The 22,846-nt window shown below is 45.4% G+C and overlaps 1 protein-coding gene across 1 annotated transcript in view; it reads left to right on the top strand.

Moving 5' to 3' along the window:
* Positions 1-22,846, top strand: part of LOC138580155 (killer cell lectin-like receptor subfamily B member 1B allele C) — a 535,945-nt gene that overhangs the window by 269,262 nt on the left and 243,837 nt on the right. The window lies entirely within an intron of this gene.

Raw genomic sequence — 22,846 nt, 5'->3', positions numbered from 1 at the left:
CACACCCCCATACTATTCTAATTCGCACTAGTGCACTACGAAAGAAAAGACCAATATTTCCGAAGCCAACCCAGCCACTGAATGCATCGCCATGATCTACTGAACTTTGCCGAATCACACGTCTCTTTGCTCAGCCCTATTCTATAATGAACAGCACCCTATAATGCATGCGTCAATAACGAGCATAGCTGTTTAACATAGCAAACAGACTTTTGTGCTTGGACCTATTCATATCTGTATTGCCGTGACGTAAGCATAGTGCCACGCTGCCCACAGTACTTCGCTCTGCCATTTTGTATGTCATAGCTTGCACTATCACACTGCCTGCTTACATGACTTGGCTATGTATGTCGCTGCCTTTGATTAAGTGAAGGGCATTATGGCCAATGGTATTAGCTTTGTTGCAACATTGTACCGCTTCACTAGCGTGTTGCCCGTCGCCTGAAACTGTCCAAACCAAATAACGCATTCCTTACTCTCATGATGTATTATATTTAGAGAGATTGTATAATTCCAGTCACTCTCCCTAACACGCTGTAGTGTGCGCCCCATTGTACCATTTGCATCGCCTGGATAGTGTAATTAGTGTGCCCAGCATAGTCGGCTGGATCGCTATCTAGGATCCTACCAGTGCCCTACTCGGAGCTTTGCTCAGTCTCCAGCACCTATCCCATTAATCACTCAATGTGATTAATTCTATGCTGAAACCTTGTGGTTTACAGACCACTAGATCAGTATACAGACCCAAGCTGTGGACACATATCATCCAACATCAATCTGATCTTTATACTAATGAGAAATGTGTTCTGATAATTGTATTCTACTCATCAATAGTGAAAGCATTGTGCTAGCCTGATTTTATTTTCAACTTGCTATGTACTGCAATCATTTCTCATCCTATTCCACAACATGAAATTCCCAGTGTTAGCCTGATATTATGATGCATGTGTATTGTACACCTTAACCAGACGCCCTCTCTGATTTACAAGACCCTCCTTGGTACACCTCCACTCCTTCCTACTATATTATCATGCTAAGTTTTCTTATTGCCATGATGTATCCATTCTGTATAGTAACAGACTCCTTATGCTGCACAAGTAGCTCCTTTATTACCCAAGCAAACAGCCTCGCCAGAATGGGCTGTTACTGCCACCATCCTATCCCTTGTTTCCACCCCATTCCTACCCTCTACCCCACCCTTCCCGCCCATCCAGGACCTTAAAAGCATTCAAAATCTATAGAGATCATCAATAATCTAGAGCCAATCACCACTACTATGATGACGTCCCGAGAACAGAAACCTACCAACATGGACACCTGTGCCACTAATCCCATTCAGGGTAATGTTAGATGGAGTATATTAAGGTCACGTATCGAATACCTCCATCTAAGGTCTAACCTGCCTGCGGCCATGCAAAAACAGTACAGACCCAACCCTCTCATTGACACCCAACAAAATAAGTTACCACCTCGAGCTGCGGCCAAACAACCCTTCAGTACTAAAGTAGCACAGACCACAACCCTACCTCTCCTGCCTCCACCAGAACTCTTACCTAACTTTAAAGGCATGCTCATTAATGCACAGTCACTTGGAGCCCATGCCATCAAGATACATGATCTCATCATTGACCGACAACTGGACCTTTTAGTCCTCAAAGAAACTTGGCTGCACCGAGCATCTGGCCCACTACTAGCTCTTGCCATCCCACTAGGTTTTAATATCCTCAGGACTGATAGATGTAATGCACAGGGAGGTGGCGTGGCTATAAGAGCCAAAACCAACGTGCAAATTAGGTCTTGCCCCCTCAAAGAAATAGAAGGATACAAACTTCTTATAGCCAAAATCTCATCTAACCTAAAAACTACAACCAACATTTTGGTCATCACCAGATCACCCAATAATAACACCCACCCGGATCTAGATATCCCTCTCCTACTTACCCCCTACATCAAACCTAACACCAGATTCATTATCATTGGTGACATTAAGTTAGGATTCAATGATAAACAGGATCATAAAGCAGACTCCCTCCATGCCGCACTCAAAGATATGAACTTCACACACCTAGTGAATGCCCCCACCCACAATAAGGGTAGAATATTTGATTGGATACTCACGCTTAACTCCCAGCTCTGTCGATTCTGTTGTACTTCTCGACTGGACAGATCACCACGTTGTCAATTTTACACTAATCAGCCATGAGAAATGTCCTCCTATGTCTAAGATAGTGGACACATATGAAGCAAGAAACATCCGTTAGCTAACAGCAGACAACCTCTCCCCCATCCTAAGTGAAGCCCTCTCAACCAACACTTTAACAAGTGACAACCCCAGTTACCTCGCAGATGTCTACTATAAGTGTCTCACAACTTCTATTCACTCTGTTGTGCCCATCATAACTAAAACATGACACGCTGACAAACGTACATGTTTTGGTTACAACGGAGAATTAGTATAGCTGCCAACAAAATTTACAAAGCACCCATCATACCTCAATAAGCAAAAGCATTTAAATCTCACATTAGCAACGCTGCTTTGAACTCCAAACAGCTCTTTACCATTCTTAGAGACCTGGAAAATCCAATCCCAGCATCCACTCCGACTAATTCTAGTAAAGCATGGTGTGCCACCATACAAAACGTGCTAGCCTCCAAAACTGAACTATTACAAAAAATGATTATCACAAAAGGAAAGATATTAGTTGACAAAAACACTGCATCCTCCACCTTCAACACAACCAACGACAATACCAAAGTTCTATTCCATTTTACTCTGGTGACCCAAGATCTAGTGTTAGCCACTATAGCAAAACTAAAAGCCTCTAATTGCAAGGTGACAATTTCCCAGCACACCTAGTTAAATGATGTGTCCCCACTCTCACTCCCATCATTACTAACTTTGTTAATGCCTCATTCAACACAAATATGGTCCCAGCCAGTATAAAAGAAGCTTGGGTGACCACACTTCTAAAAAAGCATTCCTGGACGCGAAAGTCCCTACAAACTACCGACCTATAACAACGGTCCCATTCTTACTGAAGATTATCGACAAAATAGCCTACACTCAAATTCAGTCCCATCTCAAACAAAACCAGCTCCTGTGAGCTAGACAATCAGGATTTTGGCCCAACCACAGTACTGAAACAGCACTTCTTGACTTGAAAATCCAGATGAACACTATAAGGGATGTAAGCAAACTCTGTATACTCCTGATGTTAGATCTATTTGCCACATTCGATTTAGTGGCTCATGACAAACTCTGTGCTACACTGGTGAATGATTTCAGATTCTCAAGGGAAGCCACCCTCTGGGTGAAATCCTTCTTAGCTGAGCGCCCATCCAGATTATCCATTGGTAAGGAGTCTGCAGACCCATTCCAGTCCCTATAGGGGTACCTCAAGGGTCTGGTCTCTCGCCTACCCTCTACAATGCTTATACCAAGATGCTATTTGCAGCACTAGATGCCATGGGTGTCATCTACACTAACTTTGCGGATGGCACCCAGAGCCTCATCCCGATCTCAGGGAACTACGACCAGGACACCTTACTCATCAATAAAATGTATGCAAAAATCAAAATTGGATGGCTATAAACAGCCAATGCCTCAGCAATGGGAAAACTGAGATCCTCATCGTGGGCTTCCCAACCAAAATTAACACCCTCCACTCGGATTACACATCAATCAACATTGATGGTACTTCTATTCCAGTACTTAAACAGGTAAAAACCCCAGGTGTTTAGACACCAGTCTAACTATGATGAAACATGTAAATGCCTTATCCTCAGTGACCTCATACACCTCCAAACTAATTGCACTACGTCTCCAGTTCCTCACGCCCAAAAACTGCACTACCTTTGCCAGGGCACTGATATTTTCCAAGCTAGATTACTGTAATGTGCCTTTACTAGGTACCTCCAACTCCAATCTGGCCAAACTGCAACTAATGCAAAACAAAACATTACATGCAGCTTTAGGACTAAACAAGTCAGACCACATCTCCAACATCAGGAGAGAGAACCACTGGCTACTCATCAAGGCTAGAATCATTTTCAAAGCACTGTGTGTTACACATAAATGCCTCGCAAACAAAGCACCCACATACATCAATAATTCAACAGTTAAAGAATCTAATAGAACGCTTAGATCCAACAAAAACTCGCTCCTTCAGGTCCCGTGTTTCAAAAGCTCCAGAGCAGTGGGAAGCAGCTTCCCAGTTATGGCCCCTAAACACTCGAACACACTCCCGTTATACATTAAAAATGAAAATTCCTTCCAGTGTTTCAAAAAGTCACTAAAACCCGTGGCTATTTAACCAATATTAGCCTGTGGATACGTAGCCAACACAATTCCTCCAGCCTCCCCTCTATATAGATGTCAACGTAATGAAGACCATTACCTTTTGATGTAAATAACTAAATATGTCCTGTTTTAAGGATAACCATGTAAATAAGTAGATATGACTTAAGTAACTAATACCAATATTCCACATTATATAATCTTCTGCTTCATTACCTTGTTTATGCATGTACTGCAAATGCCTCCGAATTGAGTTTAAGATGTCTGTAACTACGCTGTGATACCCCAGGGTTTGGGCGTACAACAAATGCAATAAAATAAATAAATAAAATAAAAGTAGTGAAGCATACTTCAGAATCAGCGGACCCAGCCGAACTACTTGAAATGCACAACGCCAACATGACCTCTGCGCTGGACGCCATTGCGCCTCTCAAACTGCGTAAAAGCAAACCCAAAGCCCATCTCAACATCTGGTTCACCCCAAGTTAAAAATCATACACGCAGAAAAAAGAAAACTCAAAGTTTTATGGAGAAATCTCCCATCCAAAGAAAATAAACTCAATTTAACCAAATCAGGAAGTAAAAACAAAGCTGAAATCCTTCGAACTAAAAGAGAAACTTACAGCAACCGGATCAGCAAAGCCAGTTTCAACACCAAGGAACTCTTCACAATCCTAAGCGAACTGGAATCTCCCATAGCCCGTGAAGATCCCTGTACCAAGGATAAAATATGGCGCAGAGACGTTCAAAATGCGCTGTCAAACAAAATAGACCCCCTCCAAAAAAGGATTGTATCCAAAAGGCTCAATATTGCCAAACCTGACTCAGACCCAGAACTGGCAAACGCCCAATTGAAATGCACTCCTGTATTCAAATTCTCACATGTTGCAATCAAAGAGGTGGAAAAAATCATCACATCTCTCAAGCCTTCCAGATGCCAAGGTGACACCTGCCCCCCCCAAATAATTAAAGCAGCTGCCAGAGACCTTGCCCCATTTATTACTAAATTAATAGACGCTTCATTTCGTACCTGCAAATTCCCAACCAACCTGACGCCTGGGTCTTACCCTTGCTAAAGGAAGCCTCCCTAGACCCAAATATCCCCACAAACTGCAGGCTAATTACCACAGTCCCATTCCTCCTTAAAACTTTAGATAAGGTGGCCTACCTACAGATCCAGCACTATCTGGAAACAAATAAACTCCTAGCACTCAGACAATCGGGCTTCAGACCACTTCATGGTACTGAAACCGCCCTGATCGACCTAAAAATGCAAATTGACTTACTCAAGGACAAAAGGCAATGTGCCCTGCTCCTCCTACTTGATTTGTCAGCCGCCTTCAACTTGGTGGACCACACTATTCTCTGCAAGCACCTTTCCACAGCGGCTAACTTCTCACACGAAGCCACTGATTGGATCCAATCTTTTCTTAACAGGTCGATGAGGGTCTTCTCTCAGGCAGCTGCCGCGGACCCCTCCCCAATCACATTGGGGATCTTGTGTGTCCCTCACCATGTACAATATATTCACTAAACTGCTATTCGACAAACTGGACCGTCTGTGGATCATCTACACTAACAATGCAGATGATACTCAGATACTACTCCCCGATCAGGCGACTACGACGGAGATCTAGCCTTCCTAAACAACACCTACCAAGTCATTCAGGTATGGATGGCGGTCCATGGATTATGCCTGAATGACGAAAAGACAGAAATCCTAATCCTAGGTGCTACAGCCCAACTCAATAAACTTGATGCACAATACTCTGCATTTGGCTAAAGAAACTAAAACCATAGGCTTCTACTTAGACTCCACACTGAACATGGGAAAACAAGTCAACAGCACTTCATCCGCCACAGCATACACTTGTAAGCTTATACATGCCTGCAAAGCTTACTTATCCACTAAGAGCAGCACCACCCCAGCGAGAGCCCTAATTATGTCGAAACTCGACTACGGCAATGCCCTCTATGCAGGAGCCAGCAAACAAATCACTACTAAGTTACAAATCCTTCAAAACAATGCTCTGAGATCCGCTGTAAGCATTCCTAAGAGAGAACACATATCTGCGGTCAGAAGATAAACCAAATGGCTTCCCATCAAAGATAGGATTCTATTCAAACTAGTTTCAATCACCCACAAATGTCTGAACAATGCTGCCCCATTGTACCTCCAAAAAAAAATCAGCAGAAAATCGTCATCTCGCCCTACCAGAGCGGCCAGATCTTATTGTATAACAATGCCCAGATTTATCTTCAAAATAGCTGGGGGAACGGCTTCCCAGTCCAAGCCGCCCTCTACTGGAATGCACTGCCCCTGCACCTGCAAAAAGACCAAACCTTCCCTAGTTTTAGGAGAAATACGAAAACCTGGTTGATCTCTAATGAAATCTGATTTTTATCTCCATGCTCTGCATCTACACTCTTGTCTTCTGTATTATAATACTGTGCTCTACTTGTGGAATGATCCCTGCCTTCAGACGATCGTCCAGGTGGTGGTGTACATCCTCCACATCTCCTGGCACCAGGCATCACGATCGCTCCCTGAAGGTTGTCTCGTCGCTCACACTCATCCGGCGTTCCACTGTTTGGACCTTGCCGATGTCCCTTGGTGGAGAAAACCTTGAAGCTCATGGCGAGCTGTTCTCTCAGGTGGTCCTGGTCCTTTTCTGAGATCAGGGAGTATCTAAAGTCCAAGGTCTTCAAATCCAGTACTGTGTCAGATGGGCTGGTAGCAACACCTGCTGGGGCTACGAAAGGGGTCAAGTGTAACTGTATGATGATGGTGCACCCTGGTAATCAAATGGTCCTATTGGCCACATTAATGACCAATAACTTGATGGTCTTCAGGTCCATGCTATCCATTGTCACCAGGGTCTCCTGTACTAGTAAACCCACTGGGATCTCCCCACATTCCAGTGCCTTCCATCATCAGACATCTTGGGTGTTTCTCCCTGCTGAGTCGCACTGTGGCAGGAACCCCACACTGTGATGTGTGCCAGGATTGTGATCTACCCGAACCAGTTGTTGCAAACATCTCCAACAGGTCCATCAGGTAGAGTTCTATACTGAATATCTATCTGCAAGCATGCCTACTGGCACACAGGGTGCATGGACAATGTGCTGACATGTCGTGGTCCTGCCATCTCCTGGCATAGTGCAGCCAATGCATTGAACATCGAGGAATTGGTTCTAATCACCACCAGTGAGTGGGTTCCTCACTCCGGTTGCTGCAAAACAAAGTCATAGAGATAATGGAGGTGCTAACTCCAGCTACATTGCATGGAAATTGCCGCCTGCATCAGAGTTTCACCAGATATTTGCAGGGTGATCTCTCTTGCAGAGGAGGATCAGTCCAGTCAAGGGATCCAATGGGATATCAGTTAGGGGTTTCTGTAGAACCATTCATACACAATGGTCATGTGTGAGCCACTTTGCAGTAGCGATTGTGCCTGATAGCCATCAATGGTAACTGTCACAGTGGCTGGTGTTCATGTGAGCCTCTTTAGGTATTCCCAAAAGTGTTCCAGTGCTGCTCCTGATGCTAGTTAGATTACAGGTGATCTACCTCTCATGTGGGCTAGCAAGTTTGGGTGGATGCTGGTTCTCAGATGACTTGCCCACAAGTCGTGCCACTGCAGCTTTGGACCTGTCTGGTGGCACAGACTTGCAGTTCTCTATCTTTACACTGTCGGTGCATAATAATTCTGAGGATTCAGTTGCTCCTCCGTCTGGTCCTCACTGGCGTTTCCCACCATTGCACATGTTGGAATGTTCAAGGCCTGGAACTTCTCTGCATATCGGATGTAATCTGGTGGGTTTGTGCACATACAGAAAGTGCTGCTCTGCTGTCCACACCTTTGGCAGAACTGCCCGGACTGCAGCGGTGCTGTTCACCATTGGTACACTTTGGCAGCCGTGGCTCTTGAGCTTGAAGAGCTGGGAGGATAGTGTAGAGTCTCTTCCAAGCTCTGGAAACATGGGTGACCCTAAAGGCAGTATCCTGGCTGGTGCCTTCTGCAGCTGCATCACCAAGAGGATCTGATGCAATTTCACCACTTGATGTCTCCGGTCATATCCTGGGGCTGTGTAAGGAGACACTAGTTGACTAGGTAAACTATACAATGTGTCCTTCATCTCTCTTTCCGGGTGGGTCAGTTCATCAAAGAAAGGTGGTTTCGGGATCCGTTCTCAGAGTCGTAGCTGCAGAAGCAGCAGCAGCAGCACTGATCTTGCTACACACATTACGTGTTGCTGCCTGACCAGTTTCAGGTTGTTTGGCTCAACCTCCTTCTGCTTGAAAGCCAGCCGCAGAATCGGTTCAGTTCTGGCCAGATATTCTGAGAGACTCTCACTGTGTTGGAGGTGGTTGGTATAGTACTTAAATGTCAGCTCTGCATCAGACTCAGTGGCTCCAAAGACTCCATCCAGCATGTACAATGTCCTTTGATGTGGGGTTTGGGTGTGTGGCAAGACATCAGAGACTCTCAAGAGCGCAATGCCTTGTCTCCCTGTCAGGAGCTCTCCAGTCGTGGATTATCTGATTGCTCAGGTTCACCCTTAACTAGTATTCCTCTTCACATCTCAGGGTCAGTTTCCCACCTGAGAAGGGACTCGGGCAGATATAGGGTCCATGTTCTGCTGGGATCATGATACCCTCCATTCAACATATGCTTGACACAATTCATCATGGAGGAAGCGTTCAGTATGGAGCCTCTATCCTCTGGTGTAGAACTGGTGCGTGCTACACCCAGGTGAACTAGGGTTGCTTGTGGGTGCAGCTATGAAGGCATCTACAGTGGTCACTGCAGGGTGAATGTGTGCAGTGTTGGTCAAGGCAGGGCAGGGCTTGAGCTAGGCATACCTGTTGTGGATGATAAGCTAGCCTTTAACACTGGCCAGATGTTAAATGCCCAAAGTGGATAGGACACTATTGAGTCACACCTGTGGATGGTAAGGGGCAATGTCTCAGGGTCAACTTTCTTAGTGCCATGGCATATCAGGGTACTTGTCCCTACTAGGCCAAGGTCTTTACCCCAGCACTTGACCTAGCCTGTGAGGGACTCAAGGGACCCTAGGGACACCGCCATTTTGAGCACCTGTTGTAGGGGTGTGCTCCATGCTTCATCACCTATAATTAATTAATGGTCAGTCTTAATCCCCTCACGCTCAGTCCAGCTGGCTACCGGACCCCAATTCATGAAGCTGGTGCCTGTCTATCTGCTGTGGTGGCAAATCACAATTATTACAAAAATATAAACAAACCCCTATCCACAAATGTGCACAAAAAACCTATATGCACAAATGAAAAATGGAAACGTACACCAGAAATATGCACACTAACCCCGAGAAGAGAAAGGGTAGGTATGCCTAGGTCAAGGTAGGGTAGGGTAGGGTAGGATAGGATAGGTATAGGCACACCAGAGGTGAGCTCAGCAGTACCTCCAAGAAATATAAGGGGGGTGGTCTTGCCGCGCCCCACCCATGCATCGCCATAAGGTTTGGTGGTGAAGGTCATGATGGCTAGCTTCCAAACAACATTTTTGTCTCCTGACAGGGGGAGCAGGGGACTGTATGCTTAGGGCACAAGATATTAACTACAGGCATCCTTTCCCTGAAAGCACTAAATGCATCCTGCTCCTTGACCAAGTTATCTTTTGAATTTTAGGTTGTGGTCTATGAAGCAACACCAAATTTCCTAAATGGAGAGGTAAGGGACAGCTTCAACATGCCAGTAAAGAAGGACAGTTGTTAATTTCATGCTAAATAAATGGGCACGGTGAAGTAGGTGAAATGTGACAGACATTTGGCAGAAATGTAAAGGATTCACCTACAGCTATGAACTGGAGGTAAATCTGCTGACTTTCTACCTATTTTCAGTGAAATTACTGCTGCAGTAATTCTGCCAAAAATGCCCCATAGATTCCAATGGACTCTGAAATAATGGGAACATACTCCGCCACCACCACGTGTAATCCAGTGGTAAATCTGCCAGACCAGTGGCAGTAATGGTAAGTCCAGTGTATTTACAGACAGAATACCGCCCAACTCGTAATGACCCCCATTGTCAGGTGAGATTTCGTTTGATTTTTGATTTGGTCATGTACTAAGCAGAGCTTGATGTAACGTTACCATTACATGAGTTCAAGCTAACATAAAACACATTAGGCCTATGAATATATTTTAAAGTTATTTCAACATCTTCACAAAACCTCTCTTTTACTTCCTTGAAGCATTATATATCTGTAAGGCATGTAATGTCAAAGAGCCCACATTTTAAATCTTTAATATCATTATACATCTTCATTAAGGAGACTTCAACATCAGCGCACACCATCCAGGTGAGGACTTCAATATCATCACATATCATCCCTGTGGGGACCTCACCATTAGCACACACCATCCATGTGAGGACTTAAATATCCTCACATATCAACCTTGTGGGGACCTCAACATCAGCACACACCATCCATGTGAGGACTTCAATATCATCACATATCATCCCTGTGGGGACCTCACCATCAGCACACACCATCCATGTGAGGACTTAAATATACTCACATATCAACCTTGTGGGGACCTCAACATCAGCACACACCATTCATGTGAGGACTTCAATATCATCACATATAATCCCTGTGGGGACCTCACCATCAGCACACACCATCCATGTGAGGACTTAAATATCATCACATATCATCCCTGTGGGGACTTCACCATCAGCACACACCATCCATGTGGAAACTTCAATATCATCACATATCATCCCTTTGGTGACCTCAACATCAGCACACACCATCCATGTGAGGACTTCAATATCATCACATATCATCCCTGTGGGGACCTCACCATCAGCACACACCATCCATGTGAGGACTTAAATATACTCACATATCAACCTTGTGGGGACCTCAACATCAGCACACACCATTCATGTGAGGACTTCAATATCATCACATATAATCCCTGTGGGGACCTCACCATCAGCACACACCATCCATGTGAGGACTTCAATATCATCACATATCATCCCTGTGGGGACCTCAACATCAGCACACATCATCCATGCGAGGACTTCAATATCATCACATATAATCCCTGTGGGGACCTCACCATCAGCACACACCATCCATGTGAGGACTTAAATATCATCACATATCAACCCTGTGGGGGCCTCACCATCAGCACACACCATCCATGTGAGGACTTCAATATCATCACATATCATCCCTGTGGGGGCCTCAACATCAGCACACACCATCCATGTGAGGACTTCAATATCATCACATATAATCCCTGTGGGGACCTCACCATCAGCACACACCATCCATGTGAGGACTTAAATATCATCACATATCAACCCTGTGGGGACCTCACCATCAGCACACACCATCCATGTGAGGACTTAAATATCATCACATATAATCCCTATGGGGACCTCACCATCAGCACACACCATCCACCTTGTGGGGACCTCAACATCAGCACACACCATCCATGTGAGGACTTCAATATCATCACATAACATCCCTGTGGGGACCTCACCATCAGCACACACCATCCATGTGAGGACTTAAATATCCTCACATATCAACCTTGTGGGGACCTCAACATCAGCACACACCATCCATGTGAGGACTTAAATATCATCACATATCAACCCTGTGGGGACCTCACCATCAGCACACACCATCCATATGAGGACTTAAATATCATCACATATCCCTGTGGGGACCTCTACATCAGCACACACCATCCATGTGAGGACTTCAATATCATCACATATCATCCCTGCGGGGACCTCACCATCAGCACACACCATCCATGTGAAAACTTCAATATCATCACCTATCATCCCTTTGGGGACCTCACCATCAGCACACACCATCCATGTGAGGACTTCAATATCATCACATATCATCCCTGTGGGGACCTCAACATCAGCACACACCATCCATGTGAGGACTTCAATATCATCACATATCATCCCTGTGGGGACCTCACCGTCAGCACACACCATCCATATGAGGACTTAAATATCATCACATATCAACCCTGTGGGGACCTCACCATCAGCACACACCATCCATGTGAGGACTTCAAATCATCACATATCATCCCTGTGGGGACCTCACCATCCGCACAGACCATCCATGTGAGGACTTCAATATCATCACATATCCCTGTGGGGACCTCAACAACAGCACACACCATCCATTTGAAAACTTCAATATCATCACCTATCATCCCTTTGGGGACCTCACCATCAGCACTCACAATCCATGTGAGGACTTCAATATCATCACATATAATCCCTGTGGGGACCTCACCATCAGCACACACCATCCATGTGAGGACTTAAATATCATCACATATCAACCCTGTAGGGACCTCACCATCAGCACACACCATCCAAGTGAGGACTTAAATATCATCACATATAATCCCTGTGGGGACCTCACCATCAGCACACACCATCCATGTGAGGACTTAAATATCATCACATATCAACCCTGTGGGGACCTCACCATCAGCACACACCATCCATGTGAGGACTTAAATATCCTCACATATCAACCTTGTGGGGACCTCAACATCAGCACACACAATCCATGTGAGGACTTCAATATCATCACATATCATCCCTGTGGGGGCCTCACCATCAGCACACACCATCCATGTGAAGACTTAAATATCATCACATATCAACCCTGTGGGGACCTCACCTTCAGCACACACCATCCATGTGAGGACTTAAATATCATCACATATCCCTGTGGGGACCTCTACATCAGCACACGCCATCCATGTGAGGACTTCAATATCATCACCTATCATCCCTTTGGGGACCTCACCATCAGCACACACCATCCATGTGAGGACTTCAATATCATCACATATCATCCCTGTGGGGACCTCAACATCAGCACACACCATCCATGTGAGGACTTCAATATCATCACATATCATCCCTGTGGGGACCTCACCATCAGCACACACCATCCATGTGAGGACTTAAATATCATCACATATCATCCCTGTGGGGACCTCACCATCAGCACACACCATCCATTTGAGGACTTAAATATCATCCCTGTGGAGACCTCAACATCAGCACACACCATCCATGTGAGGACTTCAATATCATCACATATCATCCCTGTGGGGACCTCACCATCAGCACACACCATCCATTTGAGGACTTAAATATCTTCACATATCAACCCTGTGGGGACCTCACCATCAGCACACATCATCCAGTTGGAGGATTCAATATCATGCCATTCCATCTCTATGGGACCTTAAGCATAATTACATATTATTATTATGTGGGCTTGTATACAATGACACACCATCCCTGTGAGGACCTCTATGTCATCAAAGAATATCCCAGTGGAGACCTCAACATGACCACACACCATCCTTTTGGTGGACTCATTACCATCATATCAGCTCTATGGGGACTTCAGCATCATTACAGACTATTCGTATTCACATACCCTTGTATGGCCAAATGGGTGCATCTGTGGCTTCATTTGCATCACCTGAATGCATTTTCCTTCACCTTTTGGGTATTTTTGGTTAAATCGGCCACTATTTTTGGCAGTGTTTCGTTCAGTATTTTAACCTGAAGATAGGATAGAATTAGCATTTTTATTTCCAGCGCTAATTCCACTGGAGGATTTAGCCCCAGGGACTTATCATTGGTTTTCATTGCTTATTCCTGCAGTGCTAATTTCTTCAGGATTAATTCCACCAGAGGAATTACCGTCCATTTTCAATAACCCTTATATCAGCAGATTGATCAAAAGTGGTGGCAATTCCATTACTGACACGTTTGCCCCTTAGAGATAAACTTGTAATGAAACCAAATTATTATCAATTAAACATTAACCCTGTGAATATGTTTGTATCATTAGGCAAAATGTGATGCCAACATTCAATTAATTCACATATCAGACTATAGACAAGGTGACATCAGTGCACATAATGTGTTGTCTTCACAGTGTGGACAAGATGACATTAGTGCACATAATGTGTTGTCTTTACAGTGTGGAATTCAATATCATCACACACCACTCCTATGGGGACTTCAACAAAATCTCTGAAAAATGAAGAAGTAAAGCAAGTCACGTTATGATTACTTTGTTACAAAAGTAGCCAATGCTTAAAATGAATCTGGAAGTGTGTTGTGCAATGAGGGAAGACTTACGTTGTGTATCAATTATATCCAATTCTGTAAACATACAAAATACACAAAAAACAGCTTAATTGCATTATTTTACATTTAAACACATAGTTCGGGCCATTTAAAACACGATTTAATTGGTGTATAAATGGTTCCCATGAATCTGCTGTCTGCTGTCTAAGCATGTAATGCATCCGATTTATCAAGTGTGTTTAAATTACTGTCCGTGTGTTGATGACTGCAATACCACAACCAGCCTGCAGGGGCAGAGCTGAGCAAAAAATAAACACACCAAAATAAACACATGTCCCCACAAAGCCATTTTTTAAAAAGTCATAAAAATTGGCACAGATTTCTCTTAAGTTGTTTTAAGTCATTTGGAAGGCATTACCATGTGGTGACTTGGGTTTAGGCGCACACACACACACACACAAACACACACACGCACACACACACATGAAAACCTTACCTGCACACATCCTGGTTCTAAACCCTGCCACCACCTCTTGAAAGCCCTTCGACTTCTGCACAACAGGAACCAGGACGCAAAGCACTTCCTGGTTCCTGCATATGTGCACAGGAATCAGAGAATTTCTGACACCCCCGTCCTGATATGGCTGGATGTGTGGGGAGGTGCAGAAGTGCCCACTTTTACATTCAACCATGCATTACCCCAGCCTGTATCTCCAATGGGCCATACAAGGCTGGGTAAACAAAATGGCCATGGCCTTGCATGGCCCATTGGAAATGGGCGGCTGGGATAATAACTATGAAAGGCAAACTTTGTTTCCCTTTGAAAGTTCAAGCCAGCCCGGAAGCACTCAAGCAACAAGCAGCTGAGGCAATGCTCAGTGTTTCCACTAGGCTGTTGCGCACCTCCATGATGGGTGAGGTTCCGGCGGGTCCGGCCCACTCGCGATTATGGACGAGCTGCCCCTCATAGCAATGTCTGTTATATTCACCACTGGGCAGCCTGCATTCTTCTTCACTTTTCATTCTATGCTATTGACAGACTTATCAGCAGTGGCAAAGGTAGGTTTTGATGCGAGGGCAGGAGGCTCCTGAGGGCCCACTAACATTTTAAATTATTTAAGTTTAGTGTTGGCTGGTGAACATTTTTAGAGGAGAGACATTAATATTTCCCCTGAATTAGCACAAGAAACCGGTTAGTGGGAGAACCCCAAACCATCTAGCGAGGTTCGGGGTATTCTGCCCTGAATAAATGTTTTAAAATACCAGCTTCAAATGGTTCCTTTTAAATCAGTTTTTGAGGAAAAGTGGGAAAAAAGACATATAATTTACTATGTGTACTGCAGAGTAAGATCTGAAATAAATTCTATAGATGCCAGATTGCCAGCAATACAGAGGAGCGCTGTAGAGCATTTGTATGCTGCTGTGCCGAGAATATGGGCTTGCACTGCAACAGTAACACAGTCAAGAATGATGTTGCACCCACAATTTATGCCAGCATTACCACTCTGTCATTCGTTCTCTCTGCCTTCTCTCTCTTCATGATTCCATCTCCTCTTCTCTCACCTCTCTGGGTTGGCTCTCCTTTCACTCTCAACTCAAATTCAACTTCCTCTGTCTCGTCTTCAAATCCCTCTGTGGTCTTGCTCCACCATATCTTTCCTCCCTCCTCACTTTCTACTCTCCTTCTCACCCACTTCGCTCTGCCAATCTTTTTCTCCTCCTCCTCCTCCTCCACCCTGCGATCCATCCTGTTTCCGATCCTTCCAACTTCTTGCTCCTTTCCACTGGAACTGTCTCCCTCTCCCTATCCGCTCCATCACCTCCTACTCCTCATCCCGCACCTCTCTAAAATCTTACCTCCTCCAATCACCATCCTAACACTTCCTTGATGTTTTCTTTCACTACGGTCCTATACTACACATGTTAATCCATATTGCTCATGTAAATTGTTCCATATACTGTTCTCAGTTACTTGATTCATGTTTTGTTATGCAATGCTTGTTATGTATTCTCTGTTGTCTTGTTGTTTTATGTAAAGCGCTTTGGCATATAGCGCTATATACATTTTAATAAATGCAAATACAAATACACTGTAAATCCTTTCATGATGTCTTTTAAGGATAAAGTAATCCAGGTTAACAAATTAATATTAGTCCCCGGCGAGGGTCAACCCGAATGTAACATGCATTTTGATTGGCCCTCACTGGGGCATATCCCGGCTGGGAATCCCTCGCACGCACGGATGTGACTGCGTTTGTTCCCGGCAGGCAACATGGCAGCCCCTTATCCAGTGAGGCGGATCGAAACGGGGCAATCCCCGCTCCGAGCCTCGCCAAGGCTGGAGGCTGCCTTTGTCCCCCACCGGGGACTCAGGTATGTTTTTTTTTCTCCACCCCCCTCCCCTGTAAACTATCCCCTCCCCACCCTCCTAACCCCACGTACCTTCTTTTTCTTCTTTTTCTCGGGAGCAAACGTGCTGGGAACAATTCTGTTCCCAGCGCATCTGCTCCCGATGGCCGCCATGGAAAGGGAAAACGGACTACGTTTTCCCTTTCCCGGCGGCCATTTTATTGGATTATTTTTTTTTTTCTGTTCCGAAATGCGGGACATAAAAAAATGCTATTAGTACCGTGGTCTAACGGGCCGGGATACTAATGGCAATAAGTCCCTAGAGGCGGGCCAATACCACCCGCGGTAATGCCCCCGGGGCCTCGCTACATTCAGGTCTGTAACTATGGGCTCTGGGGGCATTACCTGGGGCAGTATTGGCCCACCGTCTCGGGGATTATTGCCACAATAACTATTAATTGTTCATTTTTAGAAAAGAGTCAATTTATTAACAACTGTGTATCAATTTGAATTAATTGCAGTCAGGTAAAATCCTGCTGTGAATTGAAGCACATACAGCTGCTAAAAAAGTGAAGTTTGGGTTCCATAAAACACACTTCTCCCAGGCTTAGTAAGCACTTTACAAACTGCGCTTGTGAGGATATAAATGAAAAGTACATAGTGCCTCCGTATTGACCACATTGCAATAAACAGTGTTTGAAGTCTCGTTATATTACCATTATGTTGCTCTGCAGGGAGTATTTCAATGCATATTATTGGATTTAAAAGGTAAATGCTCCTTTGGCCTGTCCATGTTGCTTGATTAGGAAAAGGCAATTGAATGAACTTTGAATACTTTGGATAGTTTACTTGTTGTGTTAAAATGAATTTGTACGCCATTTCAGTCCTTGTCCCCCCTACTTTTAATTTCCTGGGGGACACAAACACAAGCAGACACACACAGAGTCACTTAAAGAAATCCTATCGTTGCATGTGGCTGTTGTGATCATCTGCTGTCATGGCCTGGCTAGGCAGCATTATTAAGTAATCCCACCTGGCAGCAGATATGGAGACACATGTGCACAGTGCCCAGGTTCTGAACGTGGCTCTATAGCAACCTGTTACCCTCGGAGACTGTGTGGTGAGCTGTGCTCAGTCTAGCTGCTCAGGTCGAGCATCCACAAAGTTCATCACAGGCACTGCTGGGAGCCCAGGGTCATGGGGATACAGAGGTGGGGCCACGAGGGTGAGTGCACGCCTTCCCTGCGGCTCTGCCACTCTCTCTCAAATCTTTGCACACCTCACACAGAGTACCTGGGTACATCAACACAGCAGCAGAGCTATCTTGCATCTTCCATCTCTCCCCACTAGCCTAAGCCACGCCCTCTCTTTCAGATCCGCCAGAGCACCTGAGGAGGAGAATGCAAATGGCGACTGTGTGTGGTAGAAATCTCAGTAACATAACATAACATCAAGCGTCTGCTACGATTGGTGCTCGAAGCGGGTCCTCGTTGTGCCTTTTTCACTCGAGAATGGTCAAGGACACTTCTTTCGTATGGTCCCATGTGATCACAACGAATTAAATAATAACTAAAACTTTTTTAATGGATTATAAATAACGAAGACATATCGAATTTTGTTTTGTTTTAAATTTGGGGGTTCCCCTCTAATCCCCCCCTTTTCCTTAACTTTATTACCCTACCCTAAACCCCTCCCCACCCGTTTTATTACCTTACCTCACCCCCGAAATATATATATATTTTAGAAAATGCAGTGTTTTTCGTTATGAGGGCTTGTTATAAAAGTCATTGTTATTGTCGATTCGTTAACGTCACTGTAGACGCTTTCGTATGAATCCCATCTGCATACACCCAACTCACACAGGTCACAGGTCACACTTCAACTCCCAGTGCCCCATCACCCTGACCCTGGCCCTGCTTTTCTGTATTTGGGCTTGTTTTCCAACCATGAGCAAAAGGATCGTTTTCCTCCAACAATGCTAATTCTTATTAAAGTGAAGAGAATTTGTAAGACATTTTAGCTACACTTTTTCTTTTTTTTTACTCTATTGGGACCTGATTATTTGAATGAGCTTGTTTCACGATGGGTGCCACAACTGAAGATCAGGGTGCATTTATGGCAGTAAAGACACTTTCTCAATGTGCATTTCAGAATAAAGCATCTTCCACAAAGTACAATAGATTGAAACTGTATTATTCATTGGTTCGAGCTCTTCTGTGGGCTGTGGAGTCACCTGTATGCTGCTTATGGGTAAGATCGCTAGCATAGAAAGAAAGAGGTGGCCGCCAAACTAAAGTGTGCTCTTGAAATGGGCTAAATGCTTTAGAGCAGGGGTCCTACTCCACATGAACACAGCACACCATTTCCTACTCCCCAAGAACCAATCATCACTCAGCAACTAATTCATTTAAGGCATAGAGGTTAAGCGTTTGTTAAATACCTACAAGTCACTAGTTACAAAGCAAGATTGTTTAGACATCATTTCAGGATAACCTCTAATCTGGGAATTGGGTTAATCGTTTTATGCATCAATTTCAAACATCCTTTTAGCTGTGTGATGAGCATTCCCTCATGCTGCATTCTCTGTCGCTCACTCCAACATTCCAAGCATTCAGCTCAGGATCCAGGGGAAGCTTAATCGCTACACTGTGCCCATGCCATTTCAATGGGGTTCAGGTCAAGTGACTCTGGGCAGGGTCTGCTTGGCGTGCCTTGAGGACTGATGCAGAGGAAGGCTGCAAACCAGTGTCCATGACTACCCTGCACACACATGTCCACTGCAAGTATGGTATCAGCAACGGGCAACATTGTACTCCTTACAGAGGGAAGTATCCATTGTGCTCTTTTGTCTGGTACCTTTCTTTGCAATGTCTCCTGAGGTGTGTGCTTTGAATCCATCTTTTAAGGTGTGGTTTGTTTGGACCCACTGAATATGATCACCCCATTGACCCGTTAACAGAGGTCACTTGTGTGCAAGATGGCGTAGTCCAGAGAAAATGTTGGACTCGTCAGTCCACCGGAGGAGAGGGCAGCTAATGGGGGCAAATGAAGATTGTGATTTAAATGTCTTGTCGCCTACATTACAGGACACCTGAAGAAGGGCAAGTCACCTGAAACATTGTGTAATGATCAGTGTGATGTGGTGAGATCATTGAAATTTTATGACAGATGTGGACTCTAAATTAATAACAGAATTGTTGAATCTAAACTCTCAACAAATGTGTAGGGAAATGTGTGGAAACCTTTTCTACATACACATTGGTGCCAGATAATAAAGTGGGGGACACACATTCAGACATTCACAGCGCGCTTTTATGCTTTGAGGAGCAGCTGATTGCTCATGGTATTGAGGGCTATGAGCATCCATACTGGCCCTGTTGTTACATTTTAGGAACAAACTCACCTTTACAAAAAGGTGCCAATAAAAGTACATTTAGTATCTTAAAGAAATATAGCCCTCAATTTGAAAGTGTTTATTAAAGCATCTGGAAGAAGCACCTATACAATACCTGCCCTGCTCACTAGGAATCCACATGTTCATGTCCTTCGTCTGTCACCCCAAATGTGTGAGATTTAGACCCTCGACAAGGGAAGGGAAGGCCAGCTTTGTGTGCACATTGCATAGCTGACAGTTGACCACCAGAAATGAAGGCACCCTCACTGGAAGATACCAACTACAGAAGGAGAAGATTTGAATACACCCAGAATTCACAGGTTTATTTGTATGTAGGTTAAATCCGTTGGAATTAGGCCTATCACTTCTACTTCTCTACAATCGTTCTAGACGTTTCTATTGCTTCTAAGTGTTATGCAGACTTTGCACATGGGGCTGGCTTAACATATGTGAGATCTGTGTGGACAGTGAATCTACAGCACAGATTTACGATGTGGTTAGCCACACAGAAAAAGTTCACATTGCCAGTTATGCTTCTCTGTGTTCAGAAACCCCATTGCAATGGCCAGTTCCCTGAGCATATAAGGAAGGACCCTGGTCCTCACCCTGCAAGATAACAAAGGCATGTGAAGGCCTACAAACCCCCAAAAGACCCTGAGAGCACTCTGACGCACTCCCGCTTCCACAAAGGCCTGCACCTGTCCCCTTCTGTTTTTAAGACTTCTACACCACGCTCCGAAAACCCTCTTCCTGCACCTATAACCACAACCGTCTGGTTCCTGAAGCTGCCAGACTGTGGTGCTGGTCCCTGCAGCTCCTTTCTTAGGCCCTGTGTCATGTCCTGCACAGCCCTGATAACTCCCGAAACACCAACTCTCTGTCCTTTTAGCAAGACCCTTTCCTGCCCACCTGACCTCCTTCAGTACCCAAAAGCCTTGGATTGTTTATCAGGACCATGCCCAGGAAAACACACAAGGTCGAACTTTCTGTGTCCTGGAGGATTGCATTGTGGAGGGGAAAGCCCACCTCAACAGTACTACCCCTATGCTGCTCTCTGCTAAGATCAACACAGTGACTGGCATCCCTTCAGCTTATGCTGCTAGCTGTGTGAGGAAGTCCCTGCTAAGATCAACACAGTGACTGGCACCCCTTCAGCTTATGCTGCTAGCTGTGTGCAGAGTGACTGGCACCCCTGCAGCTTGGGTGCCAGTAAGTCTCTGCTAAGATCAACACAGTGACTTGCACCCCTGCAGCTTGTGCTGCTAGTTGTGTGAGGAGGTCTCTGCTAAAATCAACACAGTGACTGGCACCCCTGCAGCCTATGCTGCTAGCTGTGTGAGGAGGTATCTGCTAACATCAACACAGTGACTGGCACCGCTGCAGCTTGTGCTGCAAGCTGCGTGAGGAAGTTGCTGCTGAGATCAACACAGTGACTGGCGCCCCTGCAGCTTATGCTGCTAGCTGCGTGAGGAGGTCTCTGCTAACATCAACACAGTGACTGGCACCCCTGCAGCTAGTGCTGCTAGCTGCGTGAGGAGGTCCCTGCTATGACTGGCGCTCCTGCAGCTTGTGCTGCTAGCTGCGTGAGGAGGTCTCTGCTAAGATCAACACAGTGACTGGCACCCCTGCAGCTTATGCTGCTAGCTGCATGAGGAGGTCTCTGCTAAGATCAACACAGTGACTGGCACCCCTGCAGCTTATGCTGCTAGTTGTGTGAGGAGGTATCTGCTGAGATCAACACAGTGACTGGCACCCCTGCTGCTTGTGCTGCTAGCTGTGTGAGGATGTCTCTGCTAAAATCAACACAGTGACCGGCCCCCCTGCAGCTTTTAGGACACACATAGTGCTGCCAAAACAAACATGAAGAGGCGTGTCCACAGCCAGGTCCAACAATATGGTAAGAAGCACATACCACAATGCAAGGCTTCCAATCACTGCACAAGGCCTGCAGCCATGAGGTACGGGGGAAGAGATATGACCATCATCAACATGAATATCATTGAGGGGGTTGTAAGCATTGGTGAGGACAGAGCACACATTCTAGGACCCCGCCCACCTAGGCATAGCATTGTGCTTTCACGCCATTGAGAGCAGCTGGGTCCCCGGGAAACATGATGTGGCGCTCCAGGCATCACCCATGGTGTCCAGGACCTGTATTAGGGTTTTGGAGAAAAAGGGCTGTTCAATGTGATGTGCAAGTTCCATGACGTCAGATCACGGGACACCTTCACAGAAATGCAACACACTGAGTAGCTATAAAACTGGGAGAATTGCTATTCTAATATCTATGTTCGGTTCTAGGTTGACAACTATACACCCTAGGCACGCACACCCTTGGCACTCTACTGCCTTCTTCTGGTGCCTCTGCTGGGCAGTCAGTAGAAAGGGCTTCTGGGCAGGAGACTTAGCAGGCTGTTGGGGGAGGTAATGACTCTTCTGTCCGCTGCTGGTGCTTCTGCTGGGCAGTCAGTAGAAGGTGATTCTGGGCAGGAGGCTTAGCAGGCTGTTGGGGGAGGTGATGACTCTCCTGTCCGCTGCTGGTGCTTCTGCTGGGCAGTCAGTAGCAGGGAATTCTGGGCAGGATGCTTAGCAGGCTGTTGGGGGAGGTAGTGGCTCTCCTGTCCGCTGCTGGTGCTTCTGC

This window comes from Ambystoma mexicanum, chromosome 3p (assembly GCF_040938575.1).
Source record: "Ambystoma mexicanum isolate Mex_15411 chromosome 3p, UKY_AmexF1_1, whole genome shotgun sequence".
In the NCBI taxonomy this organism is placed as follows: Eukaryota; Metazoa; Chordata; class Amphibia; order Caudata; family Ambystomatidae; genus Ambystoma; species Ambystoma mexicanum.
Note: the sequence above shows the minus strand (reverse complement) of the source record. Positions and strands in the feature narration are given on the sequence as shown.